At 45.2% G+C, this 15,201-nt stretch overlaps 1 long non-coding RNA gene and 1 pseudogene across 9 annotated transcripts; one reads left to right on the forward strand and one right to left on the reverse strand.

Moving 5' to 3' along the window:
* Window positions 1-15,201, forward strand: part of LOC119292494 — an 83,830-nt pseudogene that overhangs the window by 34,619 nt on the left and 34,010 nt on the right.
* On the reverse strand, window positions 11,238-15,195 carry LOC119294943. Of its 9 annotated transcripts, none has more exons than XR_005143603.1 (7): window positions 14,931-15,195; window positions 14,780-14,847; window positions 14,547-14,703; window positions 14,036-14,474; window positions 13,629-13,736; window positions 11,715-11,805; window positions 11,238-11,552 (listed from the first exon to the last, which is right to left on the reverse strand). It is a non-coding gene; the product is annotated as an uncharacterized LOC119294943 (long non-coding RNA). The 9 variants fall into 9 exon arrangements; XR_005143605.1 differs by having other exon boundaries at window positions 14,036-14,113; window positions 14,510-14,703; XR_005143607.1 differs by having other exon boundaries at window positions 14,036-14,113; window positions 14,320-14,703.

Here is a 15,201-nt window from a genome sequence, read left to right on the forward strand (position 1 = left end):
ATGAAAAATTATCAGAAAAATTCAAGGAATCCATATGTACCATTTTCATGCATGTTAGAACAACTTATAGCTGCTGTTTAGCACAAATCATATAAAGGGCATTTAAATATCCACATATGGAGTTTGAATTTGAATCTTGGATTCAAACCAACTCCATTTAATCTGGTTTTAGTTGCATTAGCCCAACACACATTCATTTTGCCATGTCATGATCATGCATCATATTGTGCATTGCATTGATTGTGTTCCCTTCTGTGTTGCCGGTATTTGTCCCCTCCCGATAGACGTGATACCGATGATGTGATCGTTGACACTGATGAAGACTCAATGTTATCTTCAGAAGTGCCAGGCAAGCAAAACCCCTTTGTTCATTCCGATACAATCCTACTCTCTCGCTCCTGCTCTCTTTTAATGCATTAGGACAACACCGATTCATCTGTTACTTGCTGCGGTAGCTGAACCCCCTTTATCCTTTGCATGACCTGTCATTGCCACAGTAAATAGATGAAACCCACTAGCATGAGTAGGAGTTGTTTGAGCCCTGATGTGCCTACTCATTCATGTTTGTTTGTCATGCCTGCTACTGCTTAGAGTTGAGTCAGGTCTGATTCATCGGGGATGAATCAGAGGTGTGTGAACATGTCCTACTGTGTGTGAGCTAAGTGTGTGAACACGATTTGGTAAAGGTAGCGGTGAGAGGCCATGTAGGAGTACATGGTGGGTTGTCTCATTGCAGCCGTCCTCAGGAACTGAGTTCTGTGTTTGTGATCCATGATTCAGCTACTACCATGCATTGGGCCCGAAACCAATGGACCCTCTCGGCTTCTTAATCACCCTTGTCCTCTGTCCAGGAGTTGCAAGTAGTTTCTGGTGTTTGTAGTATGCTGGAGGCTGTGGACAGCGCTGACCGTAGGGGTGGGCTGTGATGCGGTAGGCACGTGGCACGGTGTACCGGGCGCCCGTTTGGTGTCTCGGGAACCCTGTTCACATCGTTTGGGGCTGTGAGCGAAACTCCGGCCGGATCTCCTCATGGATGGAACCCGAATAGGCGATAAACCTGGACTAGAGACTCGAGTGTTTAGGCAGGCCGTGGCCGACACCCACGTTGGGCTTCCGCTTGAAGGTTGCCGAGTACATGTCGTGTAAACGGCGGTAAGTGGTGAGAGCGTGTGTGAAGAAGTACACCCCTGCAGGGTTAACATCATCTATTCGAATAGCCGTGTCCGCGGAAAAGGACTTCTGGGTTGCTTATATCAGTTCATAGACAAGTGAAAGTGGATACTTTAAAATGCGCAAGATAAGCGTGAGTGCTATGGATGGCGTTCTCGCAGGGAGACGGGAGCGGATCCATAGTGGTGTATTGATATGGTGAATATGTGGACTCGTGTGCGCCACCTCAAAAGAGTCGCTTGCAGTCGTAGTTTAGGATAGCCACCGAGTCAAAGCTGGCTTGCTGCAGTCAAACCCCTCCACCCCCTTGTTGATAATGATGCATATGTAGATAGATCTGATGTAAGTCTTGCTGGGTACATTTGTACTCACGTTTGCCTATTTATGTTTTTGCAGAGAGACTTCGGTCTCGCTAGTAGTTCCGCGTGGACTTCGACGTTTAGCTTGTTACCTCAGCTACGATCTTGTGCCCTCGGCAGGATCTAGTAGATAGTCAGGCTTCTCAGCCTTTTCCATTTATAGATGTCTGTACTCAGACATGATAGCTTCCGCTTGTGCTTTGATTTGTATGCTCTGATTGTTGGGTCATGAGACCCATGTTTGTAATGTCTCGCTCCTTGGAGCCTATTGAATAAACTACTTGAGTCGTAGAGTCATTTTGTGATGCCATGTTGTATTGCACATATCGAGCATATTGTGTGTATGTTATTGAAATGCTTGGTATGTGTGGGATCTGACTATCTAGTTGTTTATCTTTAGTAGCCTCTCTTACCGGGAAATGTCTCCTAGTGTTTCCACCGAGCCATGGTAGCTTGCTACTGCTCCGGAACACTTAGGCTAGCCGGCATGTGTCCTTCTTCGTTCCTGTGTCTGTCCCTTCGGGGAAATGTCACGCGATGAATACCGGAGTCCTGTTAGCCCGCTACAGCCCGGTTCACCGGAGTCCTGCTAGCCCAGTGCTACAGCCTGGATTCACTCGCTGATGACCGACACGTTCGATGCTGGGTCATGGATGCCTGTCCCTGTAAGTCTGTGTCACTTTGGGTTTACGACTAGCCATGTCAGCCCGGGCTCCTTATCATATGGATGCTAGCGACACTGTCATATACGTGTGCCAAAAGGCGCAAACGGTCCCGGGCAAAGGTAAGGCGACACCCGTGGGAATACCGTGCGTGAGGCCGCAAAGTGATATGAGGTGTTACCGGCTAGATTAATGTGACATCGAGTCAGGGTCCTGACACCGGAGGTGCAAACCAATGATTTGGCCGGCTTTGGGCCGCCCTTCTGCCGTCCCCTCCTGACTGTTGTAGTGCTCTTAGCTCCGCTATATAAGATGTAACAAAACTGTGAATAGTGAAAGGGGTTTGGAAGATGTCCTCGTACATGGCCTTTCTTCTCGAATGCCACAGCGCCCAGAGGGTAACCACAAAAGCAAGAAAATCATCCTAGTTGAGAGCTTCGTGCATGACAAACATCCACTTCTTTGGATTTTCTTCTCTGCAGGTGCTCAGCCTATCCAAAACAGCATCCGATGATAGTGCCCAAGTGCTCCTAGAGACCGAGCAATCCACAAATGCATGTCGCCAAGTATCGACAGACCCGCATAAGCAATAAGCCCCGGAAGATGACATGTTCATGTGGTGGAGAAGTGCAGTTGTAGGGATTGAGTTTTTAGCTAGCCTCCACAAGAAAATTTTCAGTTTAGACGGGACCCTGATCTGCCATAGATCAGTCCAGCCTTGGTCGGCAACTTGGGATTCAGAGGAGCCGCCTTGCTCGTACAGCCATGCCTCCCGACTTAACTTTGTCTGTTGAATCATCCGGTATGCTGAACGTACTGAATAGAGACCCTTTCGCTCCTCAGCCCAAGCCCAAAAGTCGTCTACTTGTCTTGTACAAAGAGAAATTTGTAAGATGGCCTCTGCATCTATCGGTATGAACACTGAGCGCACCAAGTTCTCGTTCCAGGTAGACGATGTGTGGTCAATCAGTTCAGCCACCAGCCTCGGTGGGTCATTGGCTAAGCAAGCAATTGGCCTCCTCGCATGTGATCTTGGCAACCAGTTGTCCTCCCAAATATTGGTTGATTCTCCATCTCCAATCCTACGAACCAAACCTTGCACCATTATGTCCCATCCATCGAGGATAGCTCGCCAAATCTGCGAGGGGTGTGATCCCAGGGATGCATCAAAGATGTCTGTATGAGGATAGTAGACTGCTTTCAGAATCCTCGCGCTTAAAGACAGTGGGTTTTGAAACATACGCCATGACTGCCGAGCTAAAAGTGACAAGTTAAACATCTCCATGTCTCGAAAACCAAGACCTCCAAGGTTCTTCGGTAAGGTCATCACGTCCCAAGCCACCCAGCTAGGCTTCCGTTTTCCTTGTTTGCTCCCCCACTAGAATTGTCTGATTAGCGAAGTAACACTTTCACATAGGCCCCGAGGAAGACGGAAGCATGCCATAGAGTAAACTAGAATTGCCTGAGCAACCGCCTTGATCAGAACTTCTTTCCCTGCAGAGGATAAGAGTTTTTCCATCCACCCTCTTACCTTTTCCCACACACGATCCCACAAGTACTTGAAAGTCCCATTCTTTGAGTGTCCGACCTCTGTTGGCATACCTAGGTACCTGTCACTGAGTGACTCATTTTGCACATGCAGAATATTTTTCATATCATCTCTGACCTGTTGTGGACATCCTCTACTGAAAAAGATTGATGACTTATCGTGATTTATCCTTTGTCCTGATGCCAAACAGTATGTATCCAGTAGGTTTGATACCGCTACTGCCCCCTCATTCCCTGACTTAAAAAGCAGCAGGTTGTCATCTGCGAAAAGAAGGTGGTTCACGGCTGGGGTCGTAGGTGCCACCTTTAATCCTACAATGTTTGATGACGAAGAACTGGTTTTCAGGAGGCACGAAAGGCCCTCCGTTGTAATTAAGAAAAGGTAAGGGGATATCAGATATCCCTGCCTTATACCTCTGCTTGGTACAAATTGATCAAGCTTTTCTCCATTAAACAGAACTGAAAAGGAAACAGACCGCACCATGGCCATGACAGTTTTTATCCAGGGCATAGCAAAGCCCAGCTTTCCCATTGTTGCCTCCAAATAGTCCCACTCCAACCTGTCATATGCCTTCATCATGTCAAGCTTAAGAGCACAATAACTGTTAGCCTTCGCTTTGTTGCGCTTCATAAAATGAAGACACTCATAAGCACTGATGATATTATCTGTTATAAGCCTGCCTGGGATGAAAGCTGACTGTTCCTCAGATATGATCTTCGGCAAAATTTGCTTCAGCCTGTTTGCAATGACCTTGGATGCAATTTTGTATAGGACATTGCAAAGGCTTATAGGCCTGAATTGTGACAAGATGGAAGGATTTGTTACCTTAGGGATCAAAAGGAGGATGGTGTCATTTATGCTCTCCGGAGTTTCTTCCCCTCTCACAATCCTCAAAACAGCAGTTGTCACCTCTTCACCACATAACTCCCAGTGTCTCCGATAGAATTGTGCCGGAAAGCCGTCAGGACCGGGTGCCTTTGTTGGGAACATCTGAAATAAGGATGCCTTAACCTCCTCGTTTGAGTAGGGGGCACACAACATGTCGTTCATCTCCGCTGAGACTTTGGTCGGGACAGAGTTTAAGACTCTCTCCATGTGCTAACCCCCTCCGAAGTGTACAAAGTCTTATAGAAATCATTTACCATAGCCTTTAACTCCTCCGGATCATTAGTTATAACCCCTAGCGAGTTTTGCAATGCCTTGATCATATTCTTCTTACGCCGGATACCTGCACATAAGTGGAAAAACTTGGTGTTCCTATCACCCGATGTAAGCCACTGCACCCGTGATCTCTGCCTCCACATTATTTCCTCCCTGTGATACAGCTCCACAAGCTTCTCATTGATTTTAATCTCAACATGCGTTGGCGCAGTACGGCTTGCGTCCGCCCGAAGCTTTTCAAGTTCGTCCTTGAGCTATTTAATCTCCTTGCGAACACTCCCAAATGTGTATCTGTTCCATCGTCCCAAATCACGTGACACCGCTGCTAGCTTAGGTTTGAGCTCTTCCACCCTGCCGGCTGCTCCATGCACATCCCACGTTTCAGCTATCATGCTGTTCCAGGATTCATGGCCCTCCCACATGACTTCATACTTGAAGGAGCCTGTACTCTGCCTACACCTCTGATCCGTGTTCATCCTGGCCAAAATTGGGCTATGGTCTGATGTTGCAGCTACCAGATGGGTAAGATCAGCCAACGGAAAGCGTGCTTGCCACTCAGCCGACACTAGGGCTCTGTCAAGGCGTACCCGTGTGAAAGTTCCTCCCGTTACCTTCTTTTGAAAAGTCTATGGTATACCAGAACAGCCAATGTCCAGCAACATGCAAACATCAACAGCATCTCAGAAGGCTTGTATTTGCGCGTTGCTACGCTGCCCGACACCCACGTGCTCATCCGAGCGTAGCACTTCATTGAAATCACCAATACAGAGCCACGGGAGATTGCTCAAAGTACTGATGTTTTTCAGAGTATCTCAGGTGGGTTTGAGCTTCACCGTAAACTACAGTTAATCTCCAAGGAGCATCACCCAGTTTAAGGACCGAGCAGTCAAGATGATAATCAGAATAACCCAAAATCTCTATATTTATTGCATTGTTCCATAACAAACCGATACATCCACTCCTACCACGACTACTAACAGCATAACCATCATCATATCCAAGTGTTCCTGCTAAAGCTTCTACCCTAGAGCCTTCCAACTGGGTTTCTACGATACATAACAGGGCAGGGGCAAATTTCCTCACAAAATTCTCGAACCGTCGCGGCTTTGCCCACGCCACGACAGTTCCAGCAGAGAACACTCATTGGGCTCGATGGTGCCCGTCACTCGGGCCCGCCAACTTTGGTTCAATCTTGCTTAGCAACATGGACTTCACTGCTGAAACTGTCTCCGTCTCCGTCCCCACCTTTGCTCTCTTAGTTTCCTATGTAGAACTTGGGCTTAAAGGCACCGGTGGGGGTAGCAGTGCAAGCAACTTCCCTTGTGATCCCGCCGGGGATTGAGTATCCTTTGGGGTTGTCACCGGTCCCAGGTGCACAGATGGTTCGGACCCCCTCTTCCTAACTCTTTCAGCGTCCATCATCTCCAAGTCATGCTCACCGTAATCCTCTTCGGCCCCTTCATGCTGAGAACTTGAGCCTCCACCTCTCCTAGATCGTCCTCCTCTGCGACCCCCCTGCGTCCACGGCCGCCTCCTGGCCCGCTACCTTTCCTCATAAACCAATTTGCCCTGAGCTCCTTGAAGACAAGCGTCGATGGAGGGTGGATTCCCGTGCCATGTTCCTTATAGAGGTGGCCTGGCATGCCGCATACCGCACACCAATCCGGTAACTTCTCATACTTGACCTTGTAGATTTGCCTCTCGCCTCCTCTGATCATAGATACCGCGTTCTTGAGTGGCTTGGTGACGTTTATCCTGACCCACACACGGTAGAAGTTTCCCCTGAAATCATGCGATTGGGCCTCGGTAAAAAGAACCTCTCCCACCTTAGATGCAAGGGATGGAATCAAGTGGGCGTAGAGGAGCGGCACATCATGAATCTGGATCCATATCTCAATTGAGTCCAAACTGACCGTCGATGGCTTCGTCACCCCATCATATTCTTTGAGAATTACTGCGTCACCTTGGAAGTGCCACGGTCCCTCGTGCATGACCCTCTCCCAATCCCCTAGACAGGAAAATTGGATAGTGTAGAGGTTCTCCTCTAAGGGCTTGAACTTGGCTTCTTGTGCGAGATCCCCTGCCGCTCTCATATTCTTGAAAAACCAAAACTGACTATAGGGTTTATCGGAGTTGACCCTAGCGAGAGCAATCCAACGTGCCGCCGCTCGCGGGACGTCCTTCTCATCAAAGATCACGTCGTCTAGGTCTTCCTCCTTCAGCCCTAACTCTTCCATCATCCTTGCGATGTCGCTGATCCCCTCCGGAGTCTGGGATCCATCTGCCGCCATGTTTGAAACCCTAACCAGAGCTTGAAGATCGGGTTTTCTGCAGGAGCCCTATGCCCTCGTTCCTCCGGACGCAGCCCAGACCTCGGAGAGCCCCCCCCCCCGTAGTTGGGAGGAGAAGCTGCGGAGGAGTTGCGGGCAGGGAAGAAACAAGGCTCGATGGCGGCGAGAATCGCCCCCCGAGAAGCCCAAACCCTAACTAGAGGGAAAGATACTCGAGTCTGAAAACTATGGGTTCCAACCTGGTTCTTCGCCCCGGAGCGTAACTGAGAGCATCTCCAACAGCCGCGCTTCGCGCCACGCGCAAAAAACCTGTTTGCTGCACGTGCTTCGGCTGGTTTAGCACGGCCGCCAGCGCTGGCTCCAACAGCCGCGCTATAATGCAGCGCGCGCGCGCCGCTCCAGCAGCGCGCAAAAATACAGCGCGCGCGACTCGCTGGCATTTTGGACACAAACATTTCGGACACAAAATGAGTTTGAAACATTCATCAAAATGCAATGAACATGTGAAATTTGACACAAACAAGTTGATGAATAAAAGTTCATGCCCACAAGTTCAAAATCATGCCCACAAGTTCATCCAACCAAGTTGAAAATGCAAACTAAAGTTCAAGACACAAATGAAAGACACATCAATCATCTTCCTCGTCTTGGTCCTCATCTTCCGAAGACGATTCTTCCGCCTCCGAAGATGAATCTTCCTCCCTCACCTCATCACGCACCGCATCACGTGAAGCTTCGACGGTGTTGGCAAGATCTTCAACGGCATCTTCATGGGAATGTGTGTGAGGAGGCACATCGAAAGACATTCCACCCATGGACGGAGGTGCACCCATGCCTCCCATGAGAGAAGCAAAACTCATGCCTCCTGATACGTCTCCAACGTATCTATAATTTTTGATTGCTCCATGCTACTTTATCTACTGTTTTGGACTATATTGGGCTTTATTTTCCACTTTTATATTATTTTTGGGACTAACTTATTAACTGGAGGCCCAACCTAGAATTGCTATTTTTTGCCTATTTCAGTGTTTCGAAGAAACAGAATATCAAACGGAGTCCAAACGGAATGAAACCTTCGGGAACGTGATTTTCTCACCGAATGTGATCCAGGAGACTTGGACCCTGCTTCAAGGAACAACCGAGGCGGTCACGAGGGTGGGGGCACGTCCTCCCCCCTGGGCGCGCCCCCCTACCTCATGGGCCCCCTGTTCCTCCACCGACGTAGTCCTTCCTCCTATATATACCCCCCGACAGATCAAATACATAGCCAAAAACCTAATTCCACCGCCGCAACCTTCTGTATCCACGAGATCCCATCTTGGGGCCTGTTCCGGAGCTCCGCCGGAGGGGGCATCCACCACGGAGGGCTTCTACATCAACATCATAGCCTCTCCGATGAAGTGTGAGTAGTTTACCTCAGACCTTCGGGTCCATAGTTAGTAGCTAGATGGCTTCTTCTCTCTTTTTGGATCTCAATACAATGTTCTCCCCCTCTCTTGTGGAGATCTATTCGATGTAATCTTCTTTTTGCGGTGTATTTGTTGAGAACGATGAATTGTGGGTTTATGATCCAGCTTATCTATGAATAATATTTGAATCTTCTCTGAATTCTTTTATGTATGATTGGGTTATCTTTGCAAGTCTCTTCGAATTATCCGTTTGGTTTGGCCAACTAGATTGGTAGTTCTGGCAATGGGAGAAGTGTTTAGCTTTGGGTTCAATCTTGCGTTGTCCTTTCCCAGTGACAGTAGGGGCAGCAAGGCACGTATTGTATTGTTGCCATCGAGGATAACAAGATGTTTTTTACCATATTGCATGAATTTATCCCTCTACATCATGTCATCTTGCTTAAGGCGTTACTCTGTTTTTAACTTAATACTCTAGATGCATGCTGGATAGCGGTCGATGAGTGGAGTAATAGTAGTAGATGCAGAATCGTTTCGGTTTACTTGTCTCGGACGTGATGCCTATACACATGATCATACCTAGATATACTCATAACTATGCTCAATTTTATCAATTGCTCAACAGTAATTTGTTCACCCACCGTAGAATACTTATGCTCTTGAGAGAAGCCACTAGTGAAACCTATGGCCCCCGGGTCTATTCACATCATATCAATCTCCATTACTTTAATACTTGCTTTGTTTTTTACTTTGCCTTTTACTTTTCACTTTGCATCTCTATATCAAAAATACCAAAAATATTATTTATCATCTCTATCAGATCTCACTCTCGTAAGTGACCGTGAAGGGATTGACAACCCCTAATCGCGTTGGTTGCGAGTAGCTATCGTTTTGTGCAGGTACGAGGGACTCGTGCGTGATCTCCTACTGGATTGATACCTTGGTTCTAAAAAACTGAGGGAAATACTTACGCTACTTTACTGCATCATCCTCTCCTCTTCGGGGAAATCCAACGCAGTGCTCAAGAGGTAGCAAGAAGAATTTCTGGCGCCGTTGTCGGGGAGTTTGCGCAAAAGTCAACCATACCAAGTACCCATCACAATCCCTATCTCTCGCATTACATTATTTGCCTCTCGTTTTCCTCTCCCCCACTTCACCCTTGCGGTTTTATTCGCTCTCTCTTTCCCAATCTCCTCCTCTCTTTTTCGCTCGCTTTCTTCCGCCTTGCTTTTGTTTGCCGCTATGTCTGAAATTGGGGAGATTATCATCGATATGGACAATAATGATAACACGGAAAATCCCGAGGCTCCGGCCGATGAACCCCCTATTTTGCATACTAAAAAGTTTTGAATCGGTAGTGGTAACATCATTGGCAAAAGCGTTATTCAAGATTTCTTTACTTGTGTCGGTGCTTTACCTTCTTTGGGAGGTTCTATTCTTCATAGAATTAGTAGTTTTACGGATGCTATCGCTATGCTTGTAGTTGAACTTGAAAGACAATTTATGCATATGCATCCTTGCATACAAAGAATTTTCCTAGAATTCTTCAATATTGAGCATTCTTCTGTTAAGCGCGTTGTTACTATCTTCTTGGCTCATGAGTTTAGATATATCATAAGAGAGGCCAAATAAATCTTTGCGCACTATAGGATGGACGCCGGTCGTCCTTCCATAGAGGCGATCCTCTATATCAAGAGGAATTTAGGCGTTTTCAATCTTCGGACTACGTTGCTTTTAATGAAAACCTTAGAAAAAGGTTCCTATCAATGTCTTGGTTGATTGCGTTAATGAACTTAATAATGCTTTTGCTCTTCGGAACAATGAGCTAGGTTACTCTCTTGAGTATAGGCTCACAAAATTTTGCCAAAAGAATGCTTTTAGTGATGAAATAGTTGTGCACTATGAAGGGCCAAGCGAGGAACCCGTTCCTCCTGTGATTGATCTTGGGGACATCTGTCCCACTAAATTTAGCCCTTTTGATTACTTTTGCTTGGCTCAAAGAAAACTTGCCGCCGAACGTAGAGAATATGAGATGAGTCTTCAAGATCTATCTTATTATTATGGCACGCATTAGATCTATTCTTGCTTTTACGCCTAGCACTACACCACAACACTACATCCCTAACAGCTAGGTTGGTCGGGAATACAAGTTCCCCCAACAGAGAGTCGGTCGGGAAAGAGTATTGCCGACCGACACCGTCTGTTGGGGAAATTCCAGACGGGAAAACCCTTTCCCGACCGACATGTCTTTCCCGACCGACTGTTTGTCGGCTATGGTGTATCTTTCCCGACCAACAGTCTGTTGGGGTTGCCATGGACCTTTCCCGACCAACAGTCGGTTGGGATTGCCATGGGCCTTTGCCGACCGACTATCAGACAGGGTAATCTTTCCCGACCGACAATCGGATAGTGCAGCCAAGAGATTTCCCGACCAACTATCTGATAGGTTCTTCTTTCCCGACCAACATTCTATGGGGCCAAGCATTAGCATTTCCTGGCTGGTTGTGTGACAAGGTATATTTTGCCGACCAACATCTGTTAGCCCTCCCATAGCTGGATTTCACTTTACCAACAGAATGTCCATTAAGTTACATATTCGTAACTAACAGTGACATGCATCATCCAACAATACTGAACCAGAACCAAACAATAGTCACACACATTCATTAATTTTCACATATAAATAGTTCATTTGTTATGAATCAATGACCAGCCAAGTTTTCTATAAATAAACTAATGTAACTAATTAAATAGAGGAAACATGATAGTTCATTGCCTCGGAGCAAAAGTTCATCACTTTGTTTTCTGCAAAACAACATCTGCCTTGGCTCCTTGTAGTGGGCAACCACTACTCATCCTCGCGGCTTCCCAGCAAGATTGTTTCATCGCTCTCGCACTTGACATCAAAGCCTTCATTCTTCATCCCATTGGAGAACATTCTCCAGCTTGAACATCTGCAAATCAAAATACCTGATAAATATTCCGCACCAACTACAGAACATTATATTCTCTAAACCGCCTTCAACATCATTTCATACCAAAGCAACTGAAGGGAATTCATTACCACTGAGACAGGAAAAGGGGTACCTTTCTAGAAATTTTAGAAGGGCGCGTACCTTAGCTCACCTCTTTTGTGTTTCCTATATCCTGAGATACAATGTATCCTGGTCTATGTGCCCATGGGGGATAACTACCTACATGCCATTCCTACATAAATGAAAGGAGTAAGAAATCGGATGATTAAGAAAAAGTAGCAGCTGATTAAGAACAGGTAGCAGCGAAAGCATTTGCTAAGCATCTGCAACATGATAAAGGATATTTCAATTAGCATCATGAGGCTTGCACAGTACAGAAACCAACTACCATTGCAAACATTAGCACACAAGAAGCAAAAAAAAAAACATTACAAGCATAACCACACCAGTATAAAACAGAGCTCACTGGAATATAAGTAAAACTAAGAAGTTGGCATACACAGAAATAAATCTAAAAAGGGGAGATAAATCACACAGGAAGAAGTGAATATTTTCAAGAGACCCTAGAGAGAGAGAGAGAGAGTTCACCTTTTTCTGATTCACAAATACACAACACTTAGTTTTTTTGTTGTATCACTTGCTTTATGAACTAATAATCCATCTATATCTGTCATAGGAACTAAAGAATCATTTCTGTTGGGGTTTGCTACTACATATTGTGTTGCTAATGAAGGCCATTTGTATTTGGCATTTTCTTATATGAACATGGCAACAAAACTATCGCTAGCAGAATAGAAACTTGAGTAAATTCTCATTTCGAAGATATGGAAGTGATCATGTTCAGTGGTTCAAATTTTTAGTAAAAAAATGTGAAGAATAGTTTTGAAGTTGTTTCCATATTCACTTGCGGTGATGTACACCCAGAATTCAGCAAACAGCAGCATAGCAAGGTTGACAAGTAGCACACCAGCAAGATCAAACATAGTTCCACATCATTTCATTTTTCAGCTAGATATGATGCGCACTACAAAGCCAGAACCTAGAAGCTGCACATGGATTACAAAGTTTTTGTTATTTAGTGCACCAGTTGTTATAGTGGAGTTTCAATACAATAAATATCAAAATTACATAGTTATAGAAGTGTATTAATTAGCCATGCATAATAATACAAGTCCTTTAATTGGAAACACTCCAACGCTCACATGTAAACAAAGAAGCTTTGAAATCCATAAAGTGAGCGCTTCAGCAAGGACAACACCCACTAGCAACTACTCCCTCTGTCCCATAATGTAAGACGTTTTTTGACACTACACCAGTGCTAAAAACGTCTTACATTATGGGACGGAGGGAGTAATTGTTAATTTGGAATGTGAACATCAGTAAAACCATGATAGCAGAAAGGCCAAGAGCGACTAAGTAAATGATTTGGTCTTTTCACTGGACATGGAAACTGTACATAAAGACAAGGGAACATGGCAGAATACCATGCGACTAGATGAGAACAAAATAAAGTCTAGGAAGCTACTGTGCATTGGGTGATACAACATCGAATCAATTGTGCGACATTTTCATCAACCCGTGCATACTCCCTTAATCATAGTTGTAGAATAAGACCATATAATTTAAAAGAGTTCCCTTTAGATATCCCGTGTGAAATCTTACAGCACAATGGTTTGCATTAATGACAACTCCAACAAATATCTTAATATACATACATTGGAAAATTAACCACAGATAGTACATATAAAATATGTTGAGTATTACACTTCATAGGATTTCTGTACACCACTGGTCATGATCTTACAGTATGCACATATACCTCTTAATTTCTCTAATCACATAGTAATAAACTTGCAGTGGAAGGGATACTAAACAGAGTTTTTGGAGAAAATAGTGATGAAATCCACAATTAGTACTTCTGATAACATTAGATGAGAGAGAGAGAGACAGAGAGAGAGAGAGAGTAGTGCAGTTTTTATTTTGTTGCAAAGATGCATGTGCGAGTGTACTTGTCTAGTAAATTAATTCAAAAAATGACATAGTTCTTTTGATAACCTTGTACGCCACGCATTAACCCTTGGGGTGCTCACTCTTTGTCTCGATGTCAGCATTCTTCACAGGTTGATATAGTGTTCCCTTATTCATGAGTTAAGCTAGCACCACCTGCTCATTGGAACACATATACTCATAATGGTGGTCCCTTGTGATACAGAAAAAAAATTGTGGGGATATTGCTCAGATTCAGAAGGCATTGTATAGATTTTTTTGACTTATTTTTATTTATCATACTTTCTTACATGGAAACAATATATATGCGCATAGTATAAGTTATATGTACAAAGCATAATGAAAAGGTTCAAATAGCATAAGACTGTTATAATCAATATGCATGATTAAAGAAGCTTACGTTCGCCTATTTTTCTCATATCAAATTCATCAATAAAAGCTACAGAAAAGCTAACCTTGCCTGACCAAATACGGGTCAAATTTGGAAATTGTTCTGTTCATCCCATCCTCTCCTTGCTTTGGATGCCTCGTAACTATGCTCATACACATGCTAATAAATTAGCTCAAGTTAACCTATATTTTTTAAAGAACCAAGAGAACCATGCAACTAAGTGCTGCAAATACAGTACATACAAATGTTTTTCTTCATAAATAGTGGCAGATTATTGCTATTACCATTATCTTTTCTGAGAAGCACGACAAAGACATAAAATTTTACCGTATAACTTATTAACCTTACCGAGCATCATAATATGACCAACTGTGAGATTAATTATCTAATTCTATATATGCTTTTCCACATGTTTCAAATGCCTGAATCATTCCCCGAAAAAGAAGACGTCCTAAATCTTAGAGGCCACTATATAACATGTTTAGCTATCCAGATTGCCAGATCTGCAAAATCAATCAGTAGATGGTCAATCACTTACCACATGCAGTTTAATTGTCCCAGCTTAACATACGTACAACGGTGGAGGCAGCTCATCTGATTAGAGATCCGACTATGCCTAGGGCGGCGCATAGTCTGGCCCCTGCTGCATAGGGAGGCAGCGCCTGGATCTGATTAGAGAGCCACACATGGAGACACATGAGCACGTCTGCACGGGCGCAAGTGTAACAATCCCTGAAGGTAAAAGAACCAGCAGATATCATCTAAACAAACAAAATCAAAATTAGCAACCTCCAGGATGTAAACTAACCTGCAATAGTTCAAGTGGCAGCAGCCTTGTCCTAATAGAAATCTCGTACTTTCTTCTGCCATGCTCATCTAGGAGGATGGGACGAAAAAGGTGAAAGATGAACAGGTGATACTCTACTCAAGTCTCTCTTTTTGCAGGGAGGAACGGGAACCTGGGAGTCGAGGTAAGTGCCGGAGCTGATGACGCCGCTCGCCGGGATCCCAACCCTGAAAGCTTCCACGAGAGGTAAGCACTAGCGCCTCCAGGGAGCGCTCCGGCGCCCGCCCTGTCTCCCCCGTCTGCAGTGGGTTAAGCCCCGTCGCTCCCGGGATCTGCAGCAAATTAAGCCCCAGATCTGCCCGGCGGCCGCCGTGATGACGACGAGGTGAGGAGAGAGACCCGGTTGAGCAGAGGGTTTGAGCGTGTGGGGGCAGCAAGCCAGC

This window comes from Triticum dicoccoides, chromosome 4B, assembly GCF_002162155.2.
Source record: "Triticum dicoccoides isolate Atlit2015 ecotype Zavitan chromosome 4B, WEW_v2.0, whole genome shotgun sequence".
NCBI classification, from domain to species: Eukaryota; Viridiplantae; Streptophyta; class Magnoliopsida; order Poales; family Poaceae; genus Triticum; species Triticum dicoccoides.